Raw genomic sequence first — 18813 nt, forward strand, 5'->3', positions numbered from 1 at the left:
TGTAGGCGCGTTACGGGGTAGGCGAGCTCATCCAGGCAGCGTCTCTACGCACATTTCGCGTCCTTTGGCAAGAGTCGTCGCGTGCGTGCGCCGCAAGAGTACTTAGACGATCATTTTTAAGCAGTGCAGTGCAGGATTCAGCGTCTGTAGCATTCTCTCGAGAGGATGCGACGGCGCTGGACGGCAGTCCCACTTTCCCCTCAGACGTTTGCAGCGGAAAGCAGCAGGAAGCTGTGAACTAGCTGAGCATCGGTGGTTCAGTGGTAGAATGCTCGCCTGCCACGCGGGCGGCCCGGGTTCGATTCCCGGCCGATGCATCATTTTGCTTTTCCCGCGGTGCCGTGTGACTTGCGCGCTTGAGATGCACGATCCACAAGAATGTATAGCGGGATTCCCTTGAGAAGAAACGAGAACGCAGCACGCGCGGTTCCCCACTCGGACGCTCGCGTCATGTTCTACGGACTGGCGTCGGCCTGGCCTCACAAGTTGCTGTGTCCAGGTGCCTCCGAGGCACTGAACTTGAACGACGGGGAGTGCTGCCTATGGTTGCAAAAGCTGCAGCAACACCGCAATCAACTGGGCCGGCAATGCACGTGTAGCAACAGAACGCGTTAACCACGAAGTAGTGTATCTCTGCGTCTAACATTGGGTACGCTGCTTACCCAGTTTCCAGGACCAGCAGTCTCCCCCCGTCCCCCTGCCTCGGTAGCGCAGTAGGCAGCGCGTAAGTCTCGTAATTTTAAGGTCGTGAGTTCGATTCTCACCCGGGGCATTTAATTTTCTGTGAGTCACGGTGGTGCTGTCGCTAGGGCTCGAACTTATTTCTTGTTTGTTATCCACAACGTTTCAACGCTTCAGCGAGAAAATGTTTACTTCCTGTTATTGATACTTACAGCTTTCCTTTTCCTCTTCTCCCAGTAGAGCAAGAAGCCAAATGCATTGCTCTGAGACTTTTGAGGTGCGCGCCTTGCCAGTCAGTATGCGCAAAGACGCTCGCAAAGAGAGAAGGGTGCCGACGTGGGACTCGGCACGAAATGTGCGAGAGACCATCCGATCCGTCCAACGAACGCCGAACTCCGGTGTGGTCTAGTGGCTAGGATACCTGGCTTTCACCCAGGAGGCCCGGGTTCGATTCCCGGTACCGGAACGGAATTTTTTCCACACGAATCGTCTCAAGTTTCAGCTGTGCGTGCTGCCGTTTCCCGTCCTGCTCGCAATTCAGCTACTGTTTCATGACCGCCAGCAGAACATGGACGAGCGGAGCAGGCACACGGTGACCCTAGAAGTGGCGTGTGGCTTCATGCCACGTGTTTCCAGCGTAGGGCTGAGCAACCGTCCGCGTCGAGGCCCGTTAGCTCAGTTGGTTAGAGCGTCGTGCTAATAACGCGAAGGTCGTGGGTTCGATCCCCCCACGGGCCAGTACGCTTTTACTACTACGAAAAGGCAGCGCCGATTTCAGCTGGCGAGTGTGATGACCAAAAGATCATCGCCCTGCGTGGACGTTGACAGAGGATCCGAACCCGACTTGTCGGCAAGCGCTACAGCATTCGCTCGGCAATGGCCACAATATGTTGAATACGCTGGTTCTGATACGGCAAAGAGAAAACGAAAGAAAATGTCCGATTGCCGACGTGTAACAACTTTGGCCCTTGTCAGTGCTTGGGCGGGTGACCGCATGGGAACACAGGGTACTGTTGGCAATTTTGCTTCCTATTTGTCTTTCTCCTTTCTTTTCGCAGCTGCAGCCCGATTCAGTCAGGGAGACGCCACCGTGTAATGAAGCGGCGTGCTGTGTGTCCACCGCCTCGCCTCTCCTTGCCTCTCTCAGTCGTTTCTCGTGCTTGTCGTGTTGATATAGGCCGACTGGAGAGCGTCAGCTCTCGCGTCAGCTGAGCAAAGTCGAGACAAGTCGAGACTCAAGGGGAATCGACGCACACGCTATAGGGTGGCCTGCAGCGAGTAAGATGGGGAAAGAAACATTAATTTAAGGACGCGTGGCAAAAGTACTTATACGCAAAAGTAAAAGCCTGCTGCGGTGGCCGGGAATCGAACCCGGATCAACTGCTTGGAAGGCAACTATGCTGACCATTACACCACCACCGCACAGTTCCCTTCCGCGCCTCGCGAGCCGCGCTGTGTCTGCTTCCCGCCTGTCAGCGGCGCCTGAAGGTGGTCGTAGCTGTAGGCGCGTTACGGGGTAGGCGAGCTCATCCAGGCAGCGTCTCTACGCACATTTCGCGTCCTTTGGCAAGAGTCGTCGCGTGCGTGCGCCGCAAGAGTACTTAGACGATCATTTTTAAGCAGTGCAGTGCAGGATTCAGCGTCTGTAGCATTCTCTCGAGAGGATGCGACGGCGCTGGACGGCAGTCCCACTTTCCCCTCAGACGTTTGCAGCGGAAAGCAGCAGGAAGCTGTGAACTAGCTGAGCATCGGTGGTTCAGTGGTAGAATGCTCGCCTGCCACGCGGGCGGCCCGGGTTCGATTCCCGGCCGATGCATCATTTTGCTTTTCCCGCGGTGCCGTGTGACTTGCGCGCTTGAGATGCACGATCCACAAGAATGTATAGCGGGATTCCCTTGAGAAGAAACGAGAACGCAGCACGCGCGGTTCCCCACTCGGACGCTCGCGTCATGTTCTACGGACTGGCGTCGGCCTGGCCTCACAAGTTGCTGTGTCCAGGTGCCTCCGAGGCACTGAACTTGAACGACGGGGAGTGCTGCCTATGGTTGCAAAAGCTGCAGCAACACCGCAATCAACTGGGCCGGCAATGCACGTGTAGCAACAGAACGCGTTAACCACGAAGTAGTGTATCTCTGCGTCTAACATTGGGTACGCTGCTTACCCAGTTTCCAGGACCAGCAGTCTCCCCCCGTCCCCCTGCCTCGGTAGCGCAGTAGGCAGCGCGTAAGTCTCGTAATTTTAAGGTCGTGAGTTCGATTCTCACCCGGGGCATTTAATTTTCTGTGAGTCACGGTGGTGCTGTCGCTAGGGCTCGAACTTATTTCTTGTTTGTTATCCACAACGTTTCAACGCTTCAGCGAGAAAATGTTTACTTCCTGTTATTGATACTTACAGCTTTCCTTTTCCTCTTCTCCCAGTAGAGCAAGAAGCCAAATGCATTGCTCTGAGACTTTTGAGGTGCGCGCCTTGCCAGTCAGTATGCGCAAAGACGCTCGCAAAGAGAGAAGGGTGCCGACGTGGGACTCGGCACGAAATGTGCGAGAGACCATCCGATCCGTCCAACGAACGCCGAACTCCGGTGTGGTCTAGTGGCTAGGATACCTGGCTTTCACCCAGGAGGCCCGGGTTCGATTCCCGGTACCGGAACGGAATTTTTTCCACACGAATCGTCTCAAGTTTCAGCTGTGCGTGCTGCCGTTTCCCGTCCTGCTCGCAATTCAGCTACTGTTTCATGACCGCCAGTAGAACATGGACGAGCGGAGCAGGCACACGGTGACCCTAGAAGTGGCGTGTGGCTTCATGCCACGTGTTTCCAGCGTAGGGCTGAGCAACCGTCCGCGTCGAGGCCCGTTAGCTCAGTTGGTTAGAGCGTCGTGCTAATAACGCGAAGGTCGTGGGTTCGATCCCCCCACGGGCCAGTACGCTTTTACTACTACGAAAAGGCAGCGCCGATTTCAGCTGGCGAGTGTGATGACCAAAAGATCATCGCCCTGCGTGGACGTTGACAGAGGATCCGAACCCGACTTGTCGGCAAGCGCTACAGCATTCGCTCGGCAATGGCCACAATATGTTGAATACGCTGGTTCTGATACGGCAAAGAGAAAACGAAAGAAAATGTCCGATTGCCGACGTGTAACAACTTTGGCCCTTGTCAGTGCTTGGGCGGGTGACCGCATGGGAACACAGGGTACTGTTGGCAATTTTGCTTCCTATTTGTCTTTCTCCTTTCTTTTCGCAGCTGCAGCCCGATTCAGTCAGGGAGACGCCACCGTGTAATGAAGCGGCGTGCTGTGTGTCCACCGCCTCGCCTCTCCTTGCCTCTCTCAGTCGTTTCTCGTGCTTGTCGTGTTGATATAGGCCGACTGGAGAGCGTCAGCTCTCGCGTCAGCTGAGCAAAGTCGAGACAAGTCGAGACTCAAGGGGAATCGACGCACACGCTATAGGGTGGCCTGCAGCGAGTAAGATGGGGAAAGAAACATTAATTTAAGGACGCGTGGCAAAAGTACTTATACGCAAAAGTAAAAGCCTGCTGCGGTGGCCGGGAATCGAACCCGGATCAACTGCTTGGAAGGCAACTATGCTGACCATTACACCACCACCGCACAGTTCCCTTCCGCGCCTCGCGAGCCGCGCTGTGTCTGCTTCCCGCCTGTCAGCGGCGCCTGAAGGTGGTCGTAGCTGTAGGCGCGTTACGGGGTAGGCGAGCTCATCCAGGCAGCGTCTCTACGCACATTTCGCGTCCTTTGGCAAGAGTCGTCGCGTGCGTGCGCCGCAAGAGTACTTAGACGATCATTTTTAAGCAGTGCAGTGCAGGATTCAGCGTCTGTAGCATTCTCTCGAGAGGATGCGACGGCGCTGGACGGCAGTCCCACTTTCCCCTCAGACGTTTGCAGCGGAAAGCAGCAGGAAGCTGTGAACTAGCTGAGCATCGGTGGTTCAGTGGTAGAATGCTCGCCTGCCACGCGGGCGGCCCGGGTTCGATTCCCGGCCGATGCATCATTTTGCTTTTCCCGCGGTGCCGTGTGACTTGCGCGCTTGAGATGCACGATCCACAAGAATGTATAGCGGGATTCCCTTGAGAAGAAACGAGAACGCAGCACGCGCGGTTCCCCACTCGGACGCTCGCGTCATGTTCTACGGACTGGCGTCGGCCTGGCCTCACAAGTTGCTGTGTCCAGGTGCCTCCGAGGCACTGAACTTGAACGACGGGGAGTGCTGCCTATGGTTGCAAAAGCTGCAGCAACACCGCAATCAACTGGGCCGGCAATGCACGTGTAGCAACAGAACGCGTTAACCACGAAGTAGTGTATCTCTGCGTCTAACATTGGGTACGCTGCTTACCCAGTTTCCAGGACCAGCAGTCTCCCCCCGTCCCCCTGCCTCGGTAGCGCAGTAGGCAGCGCGTAAGTCTCGTAATTTTAAGGTCGTGAGTTCGATTCTCACCCGGGGCATTTAATTTTCTGTGAGTCACGGTGGTGCTGTCGCTAGGGCTCGAACTTATTTCTTGTTTGTTATCCACAACGTTTCAACGCTTCAGCGAGAAAATGTTTACTTCCTGTTATTGATACTTACAGCTTTCCTTTTCCTCTTCTCCCAGTAGAGCAAGAAGCCAAATGCATTGCTCTGAGACTTTTGAGGTGCGCGCCTTGCCAGTCAGTATGCGCAAAGACGCTCGCAAAGAGAGAAGGGTGCCGACGTGGGACTCGGCACGAAATGTGCGAGAGACCATCCGATCCGTCCAACGAACGCCGAACTCCGGTGTGGTCTAGTGGCTAGGATACCTGGCTTTCACCCAGGAGGCCCGGGTTCGATTCCCGGTACCGGAACGGAATTTTTTCCACACGAATCGTCTCAAGTTTCAGCTGTGCGTGCTGCCGTTTCCCGTCCTGCTCGCAATTCAGCTACTGTTTCATGACCGCCAGTAGAACATGGACGAGCGGAGCAGGCACACGGTGACCCTAGAAGTGGCGTGTGGCTTCATGCCACGTGTTTCCAGCGTAGGGCTGAGCAACCGTCCGCGTCGAGGCCCGTTAGCTCAGTTGGTTAGAGCGTCGTGCTAATAACGCGAAGGTCGTGGGTTCGATCCCCCCACGGGCCAGTACGCTTTTACTACTACGAAAAGGCAGCGCCGATTTCAGCTGGCGAGTGTGATGACCAAAAGATCATCGCCCTGCGTGGACGTTGACAGAGGATCCGAACCCGACTTGTCGGCAAGCGCTACAGCATTCGCTCGGCAATGGCCACAATATGTTGAATACGCTGGTTCTGATACGGCAAAGAGAAAACGAAAGAAAATGTCCGATTGCCGACGTGTAACAACTTTGGCCCTTGTCAGTGCTTGGGCGGGTGACCGCATGGGAACACAGGGTACTGTTGGCAATTTTGCTTCCTATTTGTCTTTCTCCTTTCTTTTCGCAGCTGCAGCCCGATTCAGTCAGGGAGACGCCACCGTGTAATGAAGCGGCGTGCTGTGTGTCCACCGCCTCGCCTCTCCTTGCCTCTCTCAGTCGTTTCTCGTGCTTGTCGTGTTGATATAGGCCGACTGGAGAGCGTCAGCTCTCGCGTCAGCTGAGCAAAGTCGAGACAAGTCGAGACTCAAGGGGAATCGACGCACACGCTATAGGGTGGCCTGCAGCGAGTAAGATGGGGAAAGAAACATTAATTTAAGGACGCGTGGCAAAAGTACTTATACGCAAAAGTAAAAGCCTGCTGCGGTGGCCGGGAATCGAACCCGGATCAACTGCTTGGAAGGCAACTATGCTGACCATTACACCACCACCGCACAGTTCCCTTCCGCGCCTCGCGAGCCGCGCTGTGTCTGCTTCCCGCCTGTCAGCGGCGCCTGAAGGTGGTCGTAGCTGTAGGCGCGTTACGGGGTAGGCGAGCTCATCCAGGCAGCGTCTCTACGCACATTTCGCGTCCTTTGGCAAGAGTCGTCGCGTGCGTGCGCCGCAAGAGTACTTAGACGATCATTTTTAAGCAGTGCAGTGCAGGATTCAGCGTCTGTAGCATTCTCTCGAGAGGATGCGACGGCGCTGGACGGCAGTCCCACTTTCCCCTCAGACGTTTGCAGCGGAAAGCAGCAGGAAGCTGTGAACTAGCTGAGCATCGGTGGTTCAGTGGTAGAATGCTCGCCTGCCACGCGGGCGGCCCGGGTTCGATTCCCGGCCGATGCATCATTTTGCTTTTCCCGCGGTGCCGTGTGACTTGCGCGCTTGAGATGCACGATCCACAAGAATGTATAGCGGGATTCCCTTGAGAAGAAACGAGAACGCAGCACGCGCGGTTCCCACTCGGACGCTCGCGTCATGTTCTACGGACTGGCGTCGGCCTGGCCTCACAAGTTGCTGTGTCCAGGTGCCTCCGAGGCACTGAACTTGAACGACGGGGAGTGCTGCCTATGGTTGCAAAAGCTGCAGCAACACCGCAATCAACTGGGCCGGCAATGCACGTGTAGCAACAGAACGCGTTAACCACGAAGTAGTGTATCTCTGCGTCTAACATTGGGTACGCTGCTTACCCAGTTTCCAGGACCAGCAGTCTCCCCCCGTCCCCCTGCCTCGGTAGCGCAGTAGGCAGCGCGTAAGTCTCGTAATTTTAAGGTCGTGAGTTCGATTCTCACCCGGGGCATTTAATTTCTGTGAGTCACGGTGGTGCTGTCGCTAGGGCTCGAACTTATTTCTTGTTTGTTATCCACAACGTTTCAACGCTTCAGCGAGAAAATGTTTACTTCCTGTTATTGATACTTACAGCTTTCCTTTTCCTCTTCTCCCAGTAGAGCAAGAAGCCAAATGCATTGCTCTGAGACTTTTGAGGTGCGCGCCTTGCCAGTCAGTATGCGCAAAGACGCTCGCAAAGAGAGAAGGGTGCCGACGTGGGACTCGGCACGAAATGTGCGAGAGACCATCCGATCCGTCCAACGAACGCCGAACTCCGGTGTGGTCTAGTGGCTAGGATACCTGGCTTTCACCCAGGAGGCCCGGGTTCGATTCCCGGTACCGGAACGGAATTTTTTCCACACGAATCGTCTCAAGTTTCAGCTGTGCGTGCTGCCGTTTCCCGTCCTGCTCGCAATTCAGCTACTGTTTCATGACCGCCAGTAGAACATGGACGAGCGGAGCAGGCACACGGTGACCCTAGAAGTGGCGTGTGGCTTCATGCCACGTGTTTCCAGCGTAGGGCTGAGCAACCGTCCGCGTCGAGGCCCGTTAGCTCAGTTGGTTAGAGCGTCGTGCTAATAACGCGAAGGTCGTGGGTTCGATCCCCCCACGGGCCAGTACGCTTTTACTACTACGAAAAGGCAGCGCCGATTTCAGCTGGCGAGTGTGATGACCAAAAGATCATCGCCCTGCGTGGACGTTGACAGAGGATCCGAACCCGACTTGTCGGCAAGCGCTACAGCATTCGCTCGGCAATGGCCACAATATGTTGAATACGCTGGTTCTGATACGGCAAAGAGAAAACGAAAGAAAATGTCCGATTGCCGACGTGTAACAACTTTGGCCCTTGTCAGTGCTTGGGCGGGTGACCGCATGGGAACACAGGGTACTGTTGGCAATTTTGCTTCCTATTTGTCTTTCTCCTTTCTTTTCGCAGCTGCAGCCCGATTCAGTCAGGGAGACGCCACCGTGTAATGAAGCGGCGTGCTGTGTGTCCACCGCCTCGCCTCTCCTTGCCTCTCTCAGTCGTTTCTCGTGTCTTGTCGTGTTGATATAGGCCGACTGGAGAGCGTCAGCTCTCGCGTCAGCTGAGCAAAGTCGAGACAAGTCGAGGACTCAAGGGAATCGACGCACACGCTATAGGGTGGCCTGCAGCGAGTAAGATGGGGAAAGAAACATTAATTTAAGGACGCGTGGCAAAAGTACTTATACGCAAAGTAAAAGCCTGCTGCGGTGGCCGGGAATCGAACCCGGATCAACTGCTTGGAAGGCAACTATGCTGACCATTACACCACCACCGCACAGTTCCCTTCCGCGCCTCGCGAGCCGCGCTGTGTCTGCTTCCCGCCTGTCAGCGGCGCCTGAAGGTGGTCGTAGCTGTAGGCGCGTTACGGGGTAGGCGAGCTCATCCAGGCAGCGTCTCTACGCACATTTCGCGTCTTTGGCAAGAGTCGTCGCGTGCGTGCGCGCAAGAGTACTTAGACGATCATTTTTAAGCAGTGCAGTGCAGGATTCAGCGTCTGTAGCATTCTCTCGAGAGGATGCGACGGCGCTGGACGGCAGTCCCACTTTCCCCTCAGACGTTTGCAGCGAAAGCAGCAGGAAGCTGTGAACTAGCTGAGCATCGGTGGTTCAGTGGTAGAATGCTCGCCTGCCACGCGGGCGGCCCGGGTTCGATTCCCGGCCGATGCATCATTTTGCTTTTCCCGCGGTGCCGTGTGACTTGCGCGCTTGAGATGCACGATCCACAAGAATGTATAGCGGGATTCCCTTGAGAAGAAACGAGAACGCAGCACGCGCGGTTCCCCACTCGGACGCTCGCGTCATGTTCTACGGACTGGCGTCGGCCTGGCCTCACAAGTTGCTGTGTCCAGGTGCTCCGAGGCACTGAACTTGAACGACGGGGAGTGCTGCCTATGGTTGCAAAAGCTGCAGCAACACCGCAATCAACTGGGCCGGCAATGCACGTGTAGCAACAGAACGCGTTAACCACGAAGTAGTGTATCTCTGCGTCTAACATTGGGTACGCTGCTTACCCAGTTTCCAGGACCAGCAGTCTCCCCCCGTCCCCCTGCCTCGGTAGCGCAGTAGGCAGCGCGTAAGTCTCGTAATTTTAAGGTCGTGAGTTCGATTCTCACCCGGGGCATTTAATTTTCTGTGAGTCACGGTGGTGCTGTCGCTAGGGCTCGAACTTATTTCTTGTTTGTTATCCACAACGTTTCAACGCTTCAGCGAGAAAATGTTTACTTCCTGTTATTGATACTTACAGCTTTCCTTTCCTCTTCTCCCAGTAGAGCAAGAAGCCAAATGCATTGCTCTGAGACTTTTGAGGTGCGCGCCTTGCCAGTCAGTATGCGCAAAGACGCTCGCAAAGAGAGAAGGGTGCCGACGTGGGACTCGGCACGAAATGTGCGAGAGACCATCCGATCCGTCCAACGAACGCCGAACTCCGGTGTGGTCTAGTGGCTAGGATACCTGGCTTTCACCCAGGAGGCCCGGGTTCGATTCCCGGTACCGGAACGGAATTTTTTCCACACGAATCGTCTCAAGTTTCAGCTGTGCGTGCTGCCGTTTCCCGTCCTGCTCGCAATTCAGCTACTGTTTCATGACCGCCAGCAGAACATGGACGAGCGGAGCAGGCACACGGTTGACCCTAGAAGTGGCGTGTGGCTTCATGCCACGTGTTTCCAGCGTAAGGGCTGAGCAACCGTCCGCGTCGAGGCCCGTTAGCTCAGTTGGTTAGAGCGTCGTGCTAATAACGCGAAGGTCGTGGGTTCGATCCCCCCACGGGGCAGTACGCTTTTACTACTACGAAAAGGCAGCGCCGATTTCAGCTGGCGAGTGTGATGACCAAAAGATCATCGCCCTGCGTGGACGTTGACAGAGGATCCGAACCCGACTTGTCGGCAAGCGCTACAGCATTCGCTCGGCAATGGCCACAATATGTTGAATACGCTGGTTCTGATACGGCAAAGAGAAAACGAAAGAAAATGTCCGATTGCCGACGTGTAACAACTTTGGCCCTTGTCAGTGCTTGGGCGGGTGACCGCATGGGAACACAGGGTACTGTTGGCAATTTTGCTTCCTATTTGTCTTTCTCCTTTCTTTTCGCAGCTGCAGCCCGAATTCAGTCAGGGAGACGCCACCGGTGTAATGAAGCGGCGTGCTGTGTGTCCACCGCCTCGCCTCTCCTTGCCTCTCTCAGTCGTTTCTCGTGCTTGTCGTGTTGATATAGGCCGACTGGAGAGGCGTCAGCTCTCGCGTCAGCTGAGCAAAGTCGAGACAAGTCGAGACTCAAGGGAATCGACGCACACGCTATAGGGTGGCCTGCAGCGAGTAAGATGGGGAAAGAAACATTAATTTAAGGACGCGTGGGCAAAAGTACTTATAACGCAAAAGTAAAAGCCTGCTGCGGTGGCCGGGAATCGAACCCGGATCAACTGCTTGGAAGGCAACTATGCTGACCATTACACCACCACCGCACAGTTCCCTTCCGCGCCTCGCGAGCCGCGCTGTGTCTGCTTCCCGCCTGTCAGCGGCGCCTGAAGGTGGGTCGTAGCTGTAGGCGCGTTACGGGGTAGGCGAGCTCATCCAGGCAGCGTCTCTACGCACATTTCGCGTCCTTTGGCAAGAGTCGTCGCGTGCGTGCGCCGCAAGGTACTTAGACGATCATTTTTAAGCAGTGCAGTGCAGGATTCAGCGTCTGTAGCATTCTCTCGAGAGGATGCGACGGCGCTGGACGGCAGTTCCCACTTTCCCCTCAGACGTTTGCAGCGGAAAGCAGCAGGAAGCTGTGAACTAGCTTGAGCATCGGTGGTTCAGTGGTAGAATGCTCGCCTGCCACGCGGGCGGCCCGGGTTCGATTCCCGGCCGATGCATCATTTTGCTTTTCCCGCGGTGCCGGTGTGACTTGCGCGCTTGAGATGCACGATCCACAAGAATGTATAGCGGGATTCCCTTGAGAAGAAACGAGAACGCAGCACGCGCGGTTCCCCACTCGGACGCTCGCGTCATGTTCTACGGACTGGCGTCGGCCTGGCCTCACAAGTTGCTGTGTCCAGGTGCCTCCGAGGCACTGAACTTGAACGACGGGGAGGTGCTGCCTATGGTTGCAAAAGCTGCAGCAACACCGCAATCAACTGGGCCGGCAATGCACGTGTAGCAACAGAACGCGTTAACCACGAAGTAGTGTATCTCTGCGTCTAACATTGGGTACGCTGCTTACCCAGTTTCCAGGACCAGCAGTCTCCCCCCGTCCCCCTGCCTCGGTAGCGCAGTAGGCAGCGCGTAAGTCTCGTAATTTTAAGGTCGTGAGTTCGATTCTCACCCGGGCATTTAATTTTCTGTGAGTCACGGTGGTGCTGTCGCTAGGGCTCGAACTTATTTCTTGTTTGTTATCCACAACGTTTCAACGCTTCAGCGAGAAAATGTTTACTTCCTGTTATTGATACTTACAGCTTTCCTTTTCCTCTTTCTCCCAGTAGAGCAAGAAGCCAAATGGCATTGCTCTGAGACTTTTGAGGTGCGCGCCTTGCCAGTCAGTATGCGCAAAGACGCTCGCAAAGAGAGAAGGGTGCCGACGTGGGACTCGGCACGAAATGTGCGAGAGACCATCCGATCCGTCCAACGAACGCCGAACTCCGGTGTGGTCTAGTGGCTAGGATACCTGGCTTTCACCCAGGAGGCCCGGGTTCGATTCCCGGTACCGGAACGGATTTTTCCACACGAATCGTCTCAAGTTTCAGCTGTGCGTGCTGCCGTTTCCCGTCCTGCTCGCAATTCAGCTACTGTTTCATGACCGCCAGCAGAACATGGACGAGCGGAGCAGGCACACGGTGACCCTAGAGTGGCGTGTGGCTTCATGCCACGTGTTTCCAGCGTAGGGCTGAGCAACCGTCCGCGTCGAGGCCGTTAGCTCAGTTGGTTAGAGCGTCGTGCTAATAACGCGAAGGGTCGTGGGGTTCGATCCCCCCACGGGCCAGTACGCTTTTACTACTACGAAAAGGCAGCGCGATTTCAGCTGGCGAGTGTGATGACCAAAAGATCATCGCCCTGCGTGGACGTTGACAGAGGATCCGAACCCGACTTGTCGGCAAGCGCTACAGCATTCGCTCGGCAATGGCCACAATATGTTGAATACGCTGGTTCTGATACGGCAAAGAGAAAACGAAAGAAAATGTCCGATTGCCGACGTGTAACAACTTTGGCCCTTTGTCAGTGCTTGGGCGGGTGACCGCATGGGAACACAGGGTACTGTTGCAATTTTGCTTCCTATTTGTCTTCTCCTTTCTTTTCGCAGCTGCAGCCCGATTCAGTCAGGGAGACGCCACCGTGTAATGAAGCGGCGTGCTGTGTGTCCACCGCCTCGCCTCTCCTTGCCTCTCTCAGTCGTTTCTCGTGCTTGTCGTGTTGATATAGGCCGACTGTGAGAGCGTCAGCTCTCGCGTCAGCTGAGCAAAGTCGAGACAAGTCGAGACTCAAGGGGAATCGACGCACAACGCTATAGGGTGGCCTGCAGCGAGTAAGATGGGGAAAGAAACATTAATTTAAGGACGCGTGGCAAAAGTACTTATACGCAAAAGTAAAAGCCTGCTGCGGTGGCCGGGAATCGAACCCGGATCAACTGCTTGGAAGGCAACTATGCTGACCATTACACCACCACCGCACAGTTCCCTTCCGCGCCTCGCGAGCCGCGCTGTGTCTGCTTCCCGCCTGTCAGCGGCGCCTGAAGGTGGTCGTAGCTGTAGGCGACGTTACGGGGTAGGCGAGCTCATCCAGGCAGCGTCTCTACGCACATTTCGCGTCCTTTGGCAAGAGTCGTCGCGTGCGTGCGCCGCAAGAGTACTTAGACGATCATTTTTAAGCAGTGCAGTGCCAGGATTCAGCGTCTGTAGCATTCTCTCGAGAGGATGCGACGGCGCTGGACGGCAGTCCCACTTTCCCCTCAGACGTTTGCAGCGGAAAGCAGCAGGAAGCTGTGAACTAGCTGAGCATCGGTGGTTCAGTGGTAGAATGCTCGCCTGCCACGCGGCGGCCCGGGTTCGATTCCCGGCCGATGCATCATTTTGCTTTTCCCGCGGTGCCGATGTGACTTGCGCGCTTGAGATGCACGATCCACAAGAATGTATAGCGGGATTCCCTTGAGAAGAAACGAGAACGCAGCACGCGCGGTTCCCCACTCGGACGCTCGCGTCATGTTCTACGGACTGGCGTCGGCCTGGCCTCACAAGTTGCTGTGTCCAGGTGCCTCCGAGGCACTGAACTTGAACGACGGGGAGTGCTGCTATGGTTGCAAAGCTGCAGCACCACCGCAATCAACTGGGCCGGCAATGCACGTGTAGCAACAGAACGCGTTAACCACGAAGTAGTGTATCTCTGCGTCTAACATTGGGTACGCTGCTTACCCAGTTTCCAGGACCAGCAGTCTCCCCCCGTCCCCCTGCCTCGGTAGCGCAGTAGGCAGCGCGTAAGTCTCGTAATTTTAAGGTCGTGAGTTCGATTCTCACCCGGGGCATTTAATTTTCTGTGAGTCACGGTGGTGCTGTCGCTAGGGCTCGAACTTATTTCTTGTTTGTTATCCACAACGTTTCAACGCTTTCAGCGAGAAAATGTTTACTTCCTGTTATTGATACTTACAGCTTTCCTTTTCCTCTTCTCCCAGTAGAGCAAGAAGCCAAATGCATTGCTCTGAGACTTTTGAGGTGCGCGCCTTGCCAGTCAGTATGCGCAAAGACGCTCGCAAAGAGAGAGGGTGCCGACGTGGGACTCGGCACGAAATGTGCGAGAGACCATCCGATCCGTCCAACGAACGCCGAACTCCGTGTGGTCTAGTGGCTAGGATACCTGGCTTTCACCCAGGAGGCCCGGGTTCGATTCCCGGTACCGGAACGGAATTTTTCCACACGAATCGTCTCAAGTTTCAGCTGTGCGTGCTGCCGTTTCCCGTCCTGCTCGCAATTCAGCTACTGTTTCATGACCGCCAGCAGAACATGGACGAGCGGAGCTGGCACACGGTGACCCTAGAAGTGGCGTGTGGCTTCATGCCACGTGTTTCCAGCGTAGGGGCTGAGCAACCGTCCGCGTCGAGGCCCGTTAGCTCAGTTGGTTAGAGCGTCGTGCTAATAACGCGAAGGTCGTGGGTTCGATCCCCCCACGGGCCAGTACGCTTTTACTACTACGAAAAGGCAGCGCCGATTTCAGCTGGCGAGTGTGATGACCAAAAGATCATCGCCCTGCGTGGACGTTGACAGAGGATCCGAACCCGACTTGTCGGCAAGCGCTACAGCATTCGCTCGGCAATGGCCACAATATGTTGAATACGCTGGTTCTGATACGGCAAAGAGAAAACGAAAGAAAATGTCCGATTGCCGACGTGTAACAACTTTGGCCCTTGTCCAGTGCTTGGGCGGGTGACCGCATGGGAACAACAGGGTACTGTTGGCAATTTTGCTTCCTATTTGTCTTCTCCTTTCTTTTCGCAGCTGCAGCCCGATTCAGTCAGGGAGACGCCACCGTGTAATGAAGCGGCGTGCTGTGTGTCCACCGCCTCGCCTCTCCTTGCCTCTCTCAGTCGTTTCTCGTGCTTGTCGTGTTGATATAGGCCGACTGGAGAGCGTCAGCTCTCGCGTCAGCTGAGCAAAGTCGAGACAAGTCGAGACTCAAGGGGAATCGACGCACACGCTATAGGGTGGCCTGCAGCGAGTAAGATGGGGAAAGAAACATTAATTTAAGGACGCGTGGCAAAAGTACTTATACGCAAAAGTAAAAGCCTGCTGCGGTGGCCGGGAATCGAACCCGGATCAACTGCTTGGAAGGCAACTATGCTGACCATTACACCACCACCGCACAGTTCCCTTCCGCGCCTCGCGAGGCCGCGCTGTGTCTGCTTCCCGCCTGTCAGCGGCGCCTGAAGGTGGTCGTAGCTGTAGGCGCGTTACGGGGTAGGCGAGCTCATCCAGGCAGCGTCTCTACGCACATTTCGCGTCCTTTGGCAAGAGTCGTCGCGTGCGTGCGCCGCAAGAGTACTTAGACGATCATTTTTAAGCAGTGCAGTGCAGGATTCAGCGTCTGTAGCATTCTCTCGAGAGGATGCGACGGCGCTGGACGGCAGTCCCACTTTCCCCTCAGACGTTTGCAGCGGAAAGCAGCAGGAAGCTGTGAACTAGCTGAGCATCGGTGGTTCAGTGGTAGAATGCTCGCCTGCCACGCGGGCGGCCCGGGTTCGATTCCCGGCCGATGCATCATTTTGCTTTTTCCCGCGGTGCCGTGTGACTTGCGCGCTTGAGATGCACGATCCACAAGAATGTATAGCGGGATTCCCTTGAGAAGAAACGAGAACGCAGCACGCGCGGTTCCCCACTCGGACGCTCGCGTCATGTTCTACGGACTGGCGTCGGGCCTGGCCTCACAAGTTGCTGTGTCCAGGTGCCTCCGAGGCACTGAACTTGAACGACGGGGAGTGCTGCCTATGGTTGCAAAAGCTGCAGCAACACCGCAATCAACTGGGCCGGCAATGCACGTGTAGCAACAGAACGCGTTAACCACGAAGTAGTGTATCTCTGCGTCTAACATTGGGTACGCTGCTTACCCAGTTTCCAGGACCAGCAGTCTCCCCCCGTCCCCCTGCCTCGGTAGCGGCAGTAGGCAGCGCGTAAGTCTCGTAATTTTAAGGTCGTGAGTTCGATTCTCACCCGGGGCATTTAATTTTTCTGTGAGTCACGGTGGTGCTGTCGCTAGGGGCTCGAACTTATTTCTTGTTTGTTATCCACACGTTTTCAACGCTTCAGCGAGAAAATGTTTACTTCCTGTTATTGATACTTACAGCTTTCCTTTTCCTCTTCTCCCAGTAGGAGCAAGAAGCCAAATGCATTGCTCTGAGACTTTTGAGGTGCGCGCCTTGCCAGTCAGTATGCGCAAAGACGCTCGCAAAGAGAGAAGGGTGCCGACGTGGGACTCGGCACGAAATGTGCGAGAGACCATCCGATCCGTCCAACGAACGCCGAACTCCGGGTGTGGTCTAGTGGCTAGGATACCTGGCTTTCACCCAGGAGGCCCGGGTTCGATTCCCGGTACCGGAACGGAATTTTTTCCACACGAATCGTCCTCAAGTTTCAGCTGTGCGTGCTGCCGTTTCCCGTCCTGCTCGCAATTCAGCTACTGTTTCATGACCGCCAGCAGAACATGGACGAGCGGAGCAGGCACACGGTGACCCTAGAAGTGGCGTGTGGCTTCATGCCACGTGTTTCCAGCGTAGGGCTGAGCAACCGTCCGCGTCGAGGCCCGTTAGCTCAGTTGGTTAGAGCGTCGTGCTAATAACGCGAAGGTCGTGGGTTCGATCCCCCCCACGGGCCAGTACGCTTTTACTACTACGAAAAGGCAGCGCCGATTTCAGCTGGGCGAGTGTGATGACCAAAAGATCATCGCCCTGCGTGGACGTTGACAGAGGATCCGAACCCGACTTGTCGGCAAGCGCTACAGCATTCGCTCGGCAATGGCCACAATATGTTGAATACGCTGGTTCTGATACGGCAAAGAGAAAACGAAAGAAAATGTCCGATTGCCGACGTGTAACAACTTTGGCCCTTGTCAGTGCTTGGGCGGGTGACCGCATGGGAACACAGGGTACTGTTGGCAATTTTGCTTCCTATTTGTCTTTCTCCTTCTTTTCGCAGCTGCAGCCCGATTCAGTCAGGGAGACGCCACCGTGTAATGAAGCGGCGTGCTGTGTGTCCACCCGCCTCGCCTCTCCTTGCCTCTCTCAGTCGTTTCTCGTGCTTGTCGTGTTGATATAGGCCGACTGGAGAGCGTCAGCTCTCGCGTCAGCTGAGCAAAGTCGAGACAAGTCGAGACTCAAGGGAATCGACGCACACGCTATAGGGTGGCCTGCAGCGAGTAAGATGGGGAAAGAAACATTAATTTAAGGACGCGTGGCAAAAGTACTTATACGCAAAAGTAAAAGCCTGCTGCGGTGGCCGGGAATCGAACCCGGATCAACTGCTTGGAAGGCAACTATGCTGACCATTACACCACCACCGCACAGTTTCCCTTCCGCGCCTCGCGAGCCGCGCTGTGTCTGCTTCCCGCCTGTCAGCGGCGCTGAAGGTGGTCGTAGCTGTAGGCGCGTTACGGGGTAGGCGAGCTCATCCAGGCAGCGGTCTCTACGCACATTTCGCGTCCTTTGGCAAGAGTCGTCGCGTGCGTGCGCCGCAAGAGTACTTAGACGATCATTTTTAAGCAGTGCAGTGCAGGATTCAGCGTCTGTAGCATTCTCTCGAGAGGATGCGACGGCGCTGGACGGCAGTCCCACTTTCCCCTCAGACGTTTGCAGCGGAAAGCAGCAGGAAGCTGTGAACTAGCTGAGCATCGGTGGTTCAGTGGTAGAATGCTCGCCTGCCACGCGGGCGGCCGGGTTCGATTCCCGGCCGATGCATCATTTTGCTTTTCCCGCGGTGCCGTGTGACTTGCGCGCTTGAGATGCACGATCCACAAGAATGTATAGCGGGATTCCCTTGAGAAGAAACGAGAACGCAGCACGCGCGGTTCCCCACTCGGACGCTCGCGTCATGTTCTACGGACTGGCGTCGGCCTGGCCTCACAAGTTGCTGTGTCCAGGTGCCTCCGAGGCACTGAACTTGAACGACGGGAGTGCTGCCTATGGTTGCAAAAGCTGCAGCAACACCGCAATCAACTGGGCCGGCAATGCACGTGTAGCAACAGAACGCGTTAACCACGAAGTAGTGTATCTCTGCGTCTAACATTGGGTACGCTGCTTACCCAGTTTCCAGGACCAGCAGTCTCCCCCCGTCCCCCTGCCTCGGTAGCGCAGTAGGCAGCGCGTAAGTCTCGTAATTTTAAGGTCGTGAGTTCGATTCTCACCCGGGCATTTAATTTTCTGTGAGTCACGGTGGTGCTGTCGCTAGGGCTCGAACTTATTTCTTGTTTGTTATCCACAACGTTTCAACGCTTCAGCGAGAAATGTTTACTTCCTGTTATTGATACTTACAGCTTTCCTTTTCCTCTTCTCCCAGTAGAGCAAGAGCCAAATGCATTGCTCTGAGACTTTTGAGGTGCGCGCCTTGCCAGTCAGTATGCGCAAAGACGCTCGCAAAGAGAGAAGGGTGCCGACGTGGGACTCGGCACGAAATGTGCGAGAGACCATCCGATCCGTCCAACGAACGCCGAACTCCGGTGTGGGTCTAGTGGCTAGGATACCTGGCTTTCACCCAGGAGGCCCGGGTTCGATTCCCGGTACCGGAACGGAATTTTTTCCACACGAATCGTCTCAAGTTTCAGCTGTGCGTGCTGCCGTTTCCGTCCTGCTCGCAATTCAGCTACTGTTTCATGACCGCCAGCAGAACATGGACGAGCGGAGCAGGCACACGGTGACCCTAGAAAGTGGCGTGTGGCTTCATGCCACGTGTTTCCAGCGTAGGGCTGAGCAACCGTCCGCGTCGAGGGCCCGTTAGCTCAGTTG

At 55.6% G+C, this 18813-nt stretch overlaps 43 non-coding genes across 43 annotated transcripts; 35 read left to right on the top strand and 8 right to left on the bottom strand.

Annotated features, from left to right (window-relative positions):
* The first annotated feature begins 246 nt into the window (after positions 1-246).
* Positions 247-317, top strand: Trnag-gcc (transfer RNA glycine (anticodon GCC)). The gene has a single exon. It is a non-coding gene; the product is annotated as a tRNA-Gly (tRNA).
* A 382-nt stretch (positions 318-699) lies between these two features.
* Trnat-cgu (transfer RNA threonine (anticodon CGU)) lies at positions 700-772 on the top strand. Its single transcript has one exon. It is a non-coding gene; the product is annotated as a tRNA-Thr (tRNA).
* Positions 773-1075: 303 nt separating this feature from the next.
* On the top strand, positions 1076-1147 carry Trnae-uuc (transfer RNA glutamic acid (anticodon UUC)). The gene has a single exon. It is a non-coding gene; the product is annotated as a tRNA-Glu (tRNA).
* Positions 1148-1345: 198 nt separating this feature from the next.
* Positions 1346-1419, top strand: Trnai-aau (transfer RNA isoleucine (anticodon AAU)). Its single transcript has one exon. It is a non-coding gene; the product is annotated as a tRNA-Ile (tRNA).
* A 612-nt stretch (positions 1420-2031) lies between these two features.
* On the bottom strand, positions 2032-2103 carry Trnag-ucc (transfer RNA glycine (anticodon UCC)). The gene has a single exon. It is a non-coding gene; the product is annotated as a tRNA-Gly (tRNA).
* Positions 2104-2426: 323 nt separating this feature from the next.
* Positions 2427-2497, top strand: Trnag-gcc (transfer RNA glycine (anticodon GCC)). The gene has a single exon. It is a non-coding gene; the product is annotated as a tRNA-Gly (tRNA).
* A 382-nt stretch (positions 2498-2879) lies between these two features.
* On the top strand, positions 2880-2952 carry Trnat-cgu (transfer RNA threonine (anticodon CGU)). Its single transcript has one exon. It is a non-coding gene; the product is annotated as a tRNA-Thr (tRNA).
* Positions 2953-3255: 303 nt separating this feature from the next.
* Positions 3256-3327, top strand: Trnae-uuc (transfer RNA glutamic acid (anticodon UUC)). The gene has a single exon. It is a non-coding gene; the product is annotated as a tRNA-Glu (tRNA).
* Positions 3328-3525: 198 nt separating this feature from the next.
* Positions 3526-3599, top strand: Trnai-aau (transfer RNA isoleucine (anticodon AAU)). The gene has a single exon. It is a non-coding gene; the product is annotated as a tRNA-Ile (tRNA).
* A 612-nt stretch (positions 3600-4211) lies between these two features.
* On the bottom strand, positions 4212-4283 carry Trnag-ucc (transfer RNA glycine (anticodon UCC)). The gene has a single exon. It is a non-coding gene; the product is annotated as a tRNA-Gly (tRNA).
* A 323-nt stretch (positions 4284-4606) lies between these two features.
* On the top strand, positions 4607-4677 carry Trnag-gcc (transfer RNA glycine (anticodon GCC)). Its single transcript has one exon. It is a non-coding gene; the product is annotated as a tRNA-Gly (tRNA).
* A 382-nt stretch (positions 4678-5059) lies between these two features.
* Positions 5060-5132, top strand: Trnat-cgu (transfer RNA threonine (anticodon CGU)). Its single transcript has one exon. It is a non-coding gene; the product is annotated as a tRNA-Thr (tRNA).
* A 303-nt stretch (positions 5133-5435) lies between these two features.
* On the top strand, positions 5436-5507 carry Trnae-uuc (transfer RNA glutamic acid (anticodon UUC)). Its single transcript has one exon. It is a non-coding gene; the product is annotated as a tRNA-Glu (tRNA).
* Positions 5508-5705: 198 nt separating this feature from the next.
* On the top strand, positions 5706-5779 carry Trnai-aau (transfer RNA isoleucine (anticodon AAU)). The gene has a single exon. It is a non-coding gene; the product is annotated as a tRNA-Ile (tRNA).
* A 612-nt stretch (positions 5780-6391) lies between these two features.
* On the bottom strand, positions 6392-6463 carry Trnag-ucc (transfer RNA glycine (anticodon UCC)). The gene has a single exon. It is a non-coding gene; the product is annotated as a tRNA-Gly (tRNA).
* Positions 6464-6786: 323 nt separating this feature from the next.
* Trnag-gcc (transfer RNA glycine (anticodon GCC)) lies at positions 6787-6857 on the top strand. The gene has a single exon. It is a non-coding gene; the product is annotated as a tRNA-Gly (tRNA).
* A 381-nt stretch (positions 6858-7238) lies between these two features.
* Positions 7239-7311, top strand: Trnat-cgu (transfer RNA threonine (anticodon CGU)). Its single transcript has one exon. It is a non-coding gene; the product is annotated as a tRNA-Thr (tRNA).
* Positions 7312-7613: 302 nt separating this feature from the next.
* Positions 7614-7685, top strand: Trnae-uuc (transfer RNA glutamic acid (anticodon UUC)). Its single transcript has one exon. It is a non-coding gene; the product is annotated as a tRNA-Glu (tRNA).
* A 198-nt stretch (positions 7686-7883) lies between these two features.
* Trnai-aau (transfer RNA isoleucine (anticodon AAU)) lies at positions 7884-7957 on the top strand. The gene has a single exon. It is a non-coding gene; the product is annotated as a tRNA-Ile (tRNA).
* Positions 7958-8569: 612 nt separating this feature from the next.
* Trnag-ucc (transfer RNA glycine (anticodon UCC)) lies at positions 8570-8641 on the bottom strand. The gene has a single exon. It is a non-coding gene; the product is annotated as a tRNA-Gly (tRNA).
* A 320-nt stretch (positions 8642-8961) lies between these two features.
* Trnag-gcc (transfer RNA glycine (anticodon GCC)) lies at positions 8962-9032 on the top strand. The gene has a single exon. It is a non-coding gene; the product is annotated as a tRNA-Gly (tRNA).
* Positions 9033-9413: 381 nt separating this feature from the next.
* Positions 9414-9486, top strand: Trnat-cgu (transfer RNA threonine (anticodon CGU)). Its single transcript has one exon. It is a non-coding gene; the product is annotated as a tRNA-Thr (tRNA).
* A 302-nt stretch (positions 9487-9788) lies between these two features.
* Trnae-uuc (transfer RNA glutamic acid (anticodon UUC)) lies at positions 9789-9860 on the top strand. The gene has a single exon. It is a non-coding gene; the product is annotated as a tRNA-Glu (tRNA).
* Positions 9861-10060: 200 nt separating this feature from the next.
* On the top strand, positions 10061-10134 carry Trnai-aau (transfer RNA isoleucine (anticodon AAU)). Its single transcript has one exon. It is a non-coding gene; the product is annotated as a tRNA-Ile (tRNA).
* A 616-nt stretch (positions 10135-10750) lies between these two features.
* Positions 10751-10822, bottom strand: Trnag-ucc (transfer RNA glycine (anticodon UCC)). Its single transcript has one exon. It is a non-coding gene; the product is annotated as a tRNA-Gly (tRNA).
* Positions 10823-11147: 325 nt separating this feature from the next.
* On the top strand, positions 11148-11218 carry Trnag-gcc (transfer RNA glycine (anticodon GCC)). The gene has a single exon. It is a non-coding gene; the product is annotated as a tRNA-Gly (tRNA).
* Positions 11219-11601: 383 nt separating this feature from the next.
* Trnat-cgu (transfer RNA threonine (anticodon CGU)) lies at positions 11602-11675 on the top strand. The gene has a single exon. It is a non-coding gene; the product is annotated as a tRNA-Thr (tRNA).
* A 304-nt stretch (positions 11676-11979) lies between these two features.
* Positions 11980-12051, top strand: Trnae-uuc (transfer RNA glutamic acid (anticodon UUC)). Its single transcript has one exon. It is a non-coding gene; the product is annotated as a tRNA-Glu (tRNA).
* A 195-nt stretch (positions 12052-12246) lies between these two features.
* On the top strand, positions 12247-12321 carry Trnai-aau (transfer RNA isoleucine (anticodon AAU)). Its single transcript has one exon. It is a non-coding gene; the product is annotated as a tRNA-Ile (tRNA).
* A 612-nt stretch (positions 12322-12933) lies between these two features.
* Positions 12934-13005, bottom strand: Trnag-ucc (transfer RNA glycine (anticodon UCC)). Its single transcript has one exon. It is a non-coding gene; the product is annotated as a tRNA-Gly (tRNA).
* A 325-nt stretch (positions 13006-13330) lies between these two features.
* Trnag-gcc (transfer RNA glycine (anticodon GCC)) lies at positions 13331-13400 on the top strand. Its single transcript has one exon. It is a non-coding gene; the product is annotated as a tRNA-Gly (tRNA).
* A 381-nt stretch (positions 13401-13781) lies between these two features.
* Positions 13782-13854, top strand: Trnat-cgu (transfer RNA threonine (anticodon CGU)). The gene has a single exon. It is a non-coding gene; the product is annotated as a tRNA-Thr (tRNA).
* A 303-nt stretch (positions 13855-14157) lies between these two features.
* On the top strand, positions 14158-14228 carry Trnae-uuc (transfer RNA glutamic acid (anticodon UUC)). Its single transcript has one exon. It is a non-coding gene; the product is annotated as a tRNA-Glu (tRNA).
* Positions 14229-14426: 198 nt separating this feature from the next.
* On the top strand, positions 14427-14500 carry Trnai-aau (transfer RNA isoleucine (anticodon AAU)). Its single transcript has one exon. It is a non-coding gene; the product is annotated as a tRNA-Ile (tRNA).
* Positions 14501-15113: 613 nt separating this feature from the next.
* On the bottom strand, positions 15114-15185 carry Trnag-ucc (transfer RNA glycine (anticodon UCC)). Its single transcript has one exon. It is a non-coding gene; the product is annotated as a tRNA-Gly (tRNA).
* A 324-nt stretch (positions 15186-15509) lies between these two features.
* Trnag-gcc (transfer RNA glycine (anticodon GCC)) lies at positions 15510-15580 on the top strand. The gene has a single exon. It is a non-coding gene; the product is annotated as a tRNA-Gly (tRNA).
* Positions 15581-15964: 384 nt separating this feature from the next.
* On the top strand, positions 15965-16038 carry Trnat-cgu (transfer RNA threonine (anticodon CGU)). Its single transcript has one exon. It is a non-coding gene; the product is annotated as a tRNA-Thr (tRNA).
* Positions 16039-16344: 306 nt separating this feature from the next.
* Trnae-uuc (transfer RNA glutamic acid (anticodon UUC)) lies at positions 16345-16417 on the top strand. Its single transcript has one exon. It is a non-coding gene; the product is annotated as a tRNA-Glu (tRNA).
* A 199-nt stretch (positions 16418-16616) lies between these two features.
* On the top strand, positions 16617-16691 carry Trnai-aau (transfer RNA isoleucine (anticodon AAU)). Its single transcript has one exon. It is a non-coding gene; the product is annotated as a tRNA-Ile (tRNA).
* A 612-nt stretch (positions 16692-17303) lies between these two features.
* Positions 17304-17375, bottom strand: Trnag-ucc (transfer RNA glycine (anticodon UCC)). The gene has a single exon. It is a non-coding gene; the product is annotated as a tRNA-Gly (tRNA).
* Positions 17376-17699: 324 nt separating this feature from the next.
* Positions 17700-17769, top strand: Trnag-gcc (transfer RNA glycine (anticodon GCC)). The gene has a single exon. It is a non-coding gene; the product is annotated as a tRNA-Gly (tRNA).
* Positions 17770-18149: 380 nt separating this feature from the next.
* Positions 18150-18223, top strand: Trnat-cgu (transfer RNA threonine (anticodon CGU)). Its single transcript has one exon. It is a non-coding gene; the product is annotated as a tRNA-Thr (tRNA).
* Positions 18224-18523: 300 nt separating this feature from the next.
* Trnae-uuc (transfer RNA glutamic acid (anticodon UUC)) lies at positions 18524-18596 on the top strand. Its single transcript has one exon. It is a non-coding gene; the product is annotated as a tRNA-Glu (tRNA).
* The last annotated feature ends 217 nt before the right edge of the window (positions 18597-18813 follow it).

Source organism: Schistocerca cancellata, unplaced genomic scaffold (assembly GCF_023864275.1).
Source record: "Schistocerca cancellata isolate TAMUIC-IGC-003103 unplaced genomic scaffold, iqSchCanc2.1 HiC_scaffold_1088, whole genome shotgun sequence".
Classification (NCBI taxonomy): domain Eukaryota; kingdom Metazoa; phylum Arthropoda; class Insecta; order Orthoptera; family Acrididae; genus Schistocerca; species Schistocerca cancellata.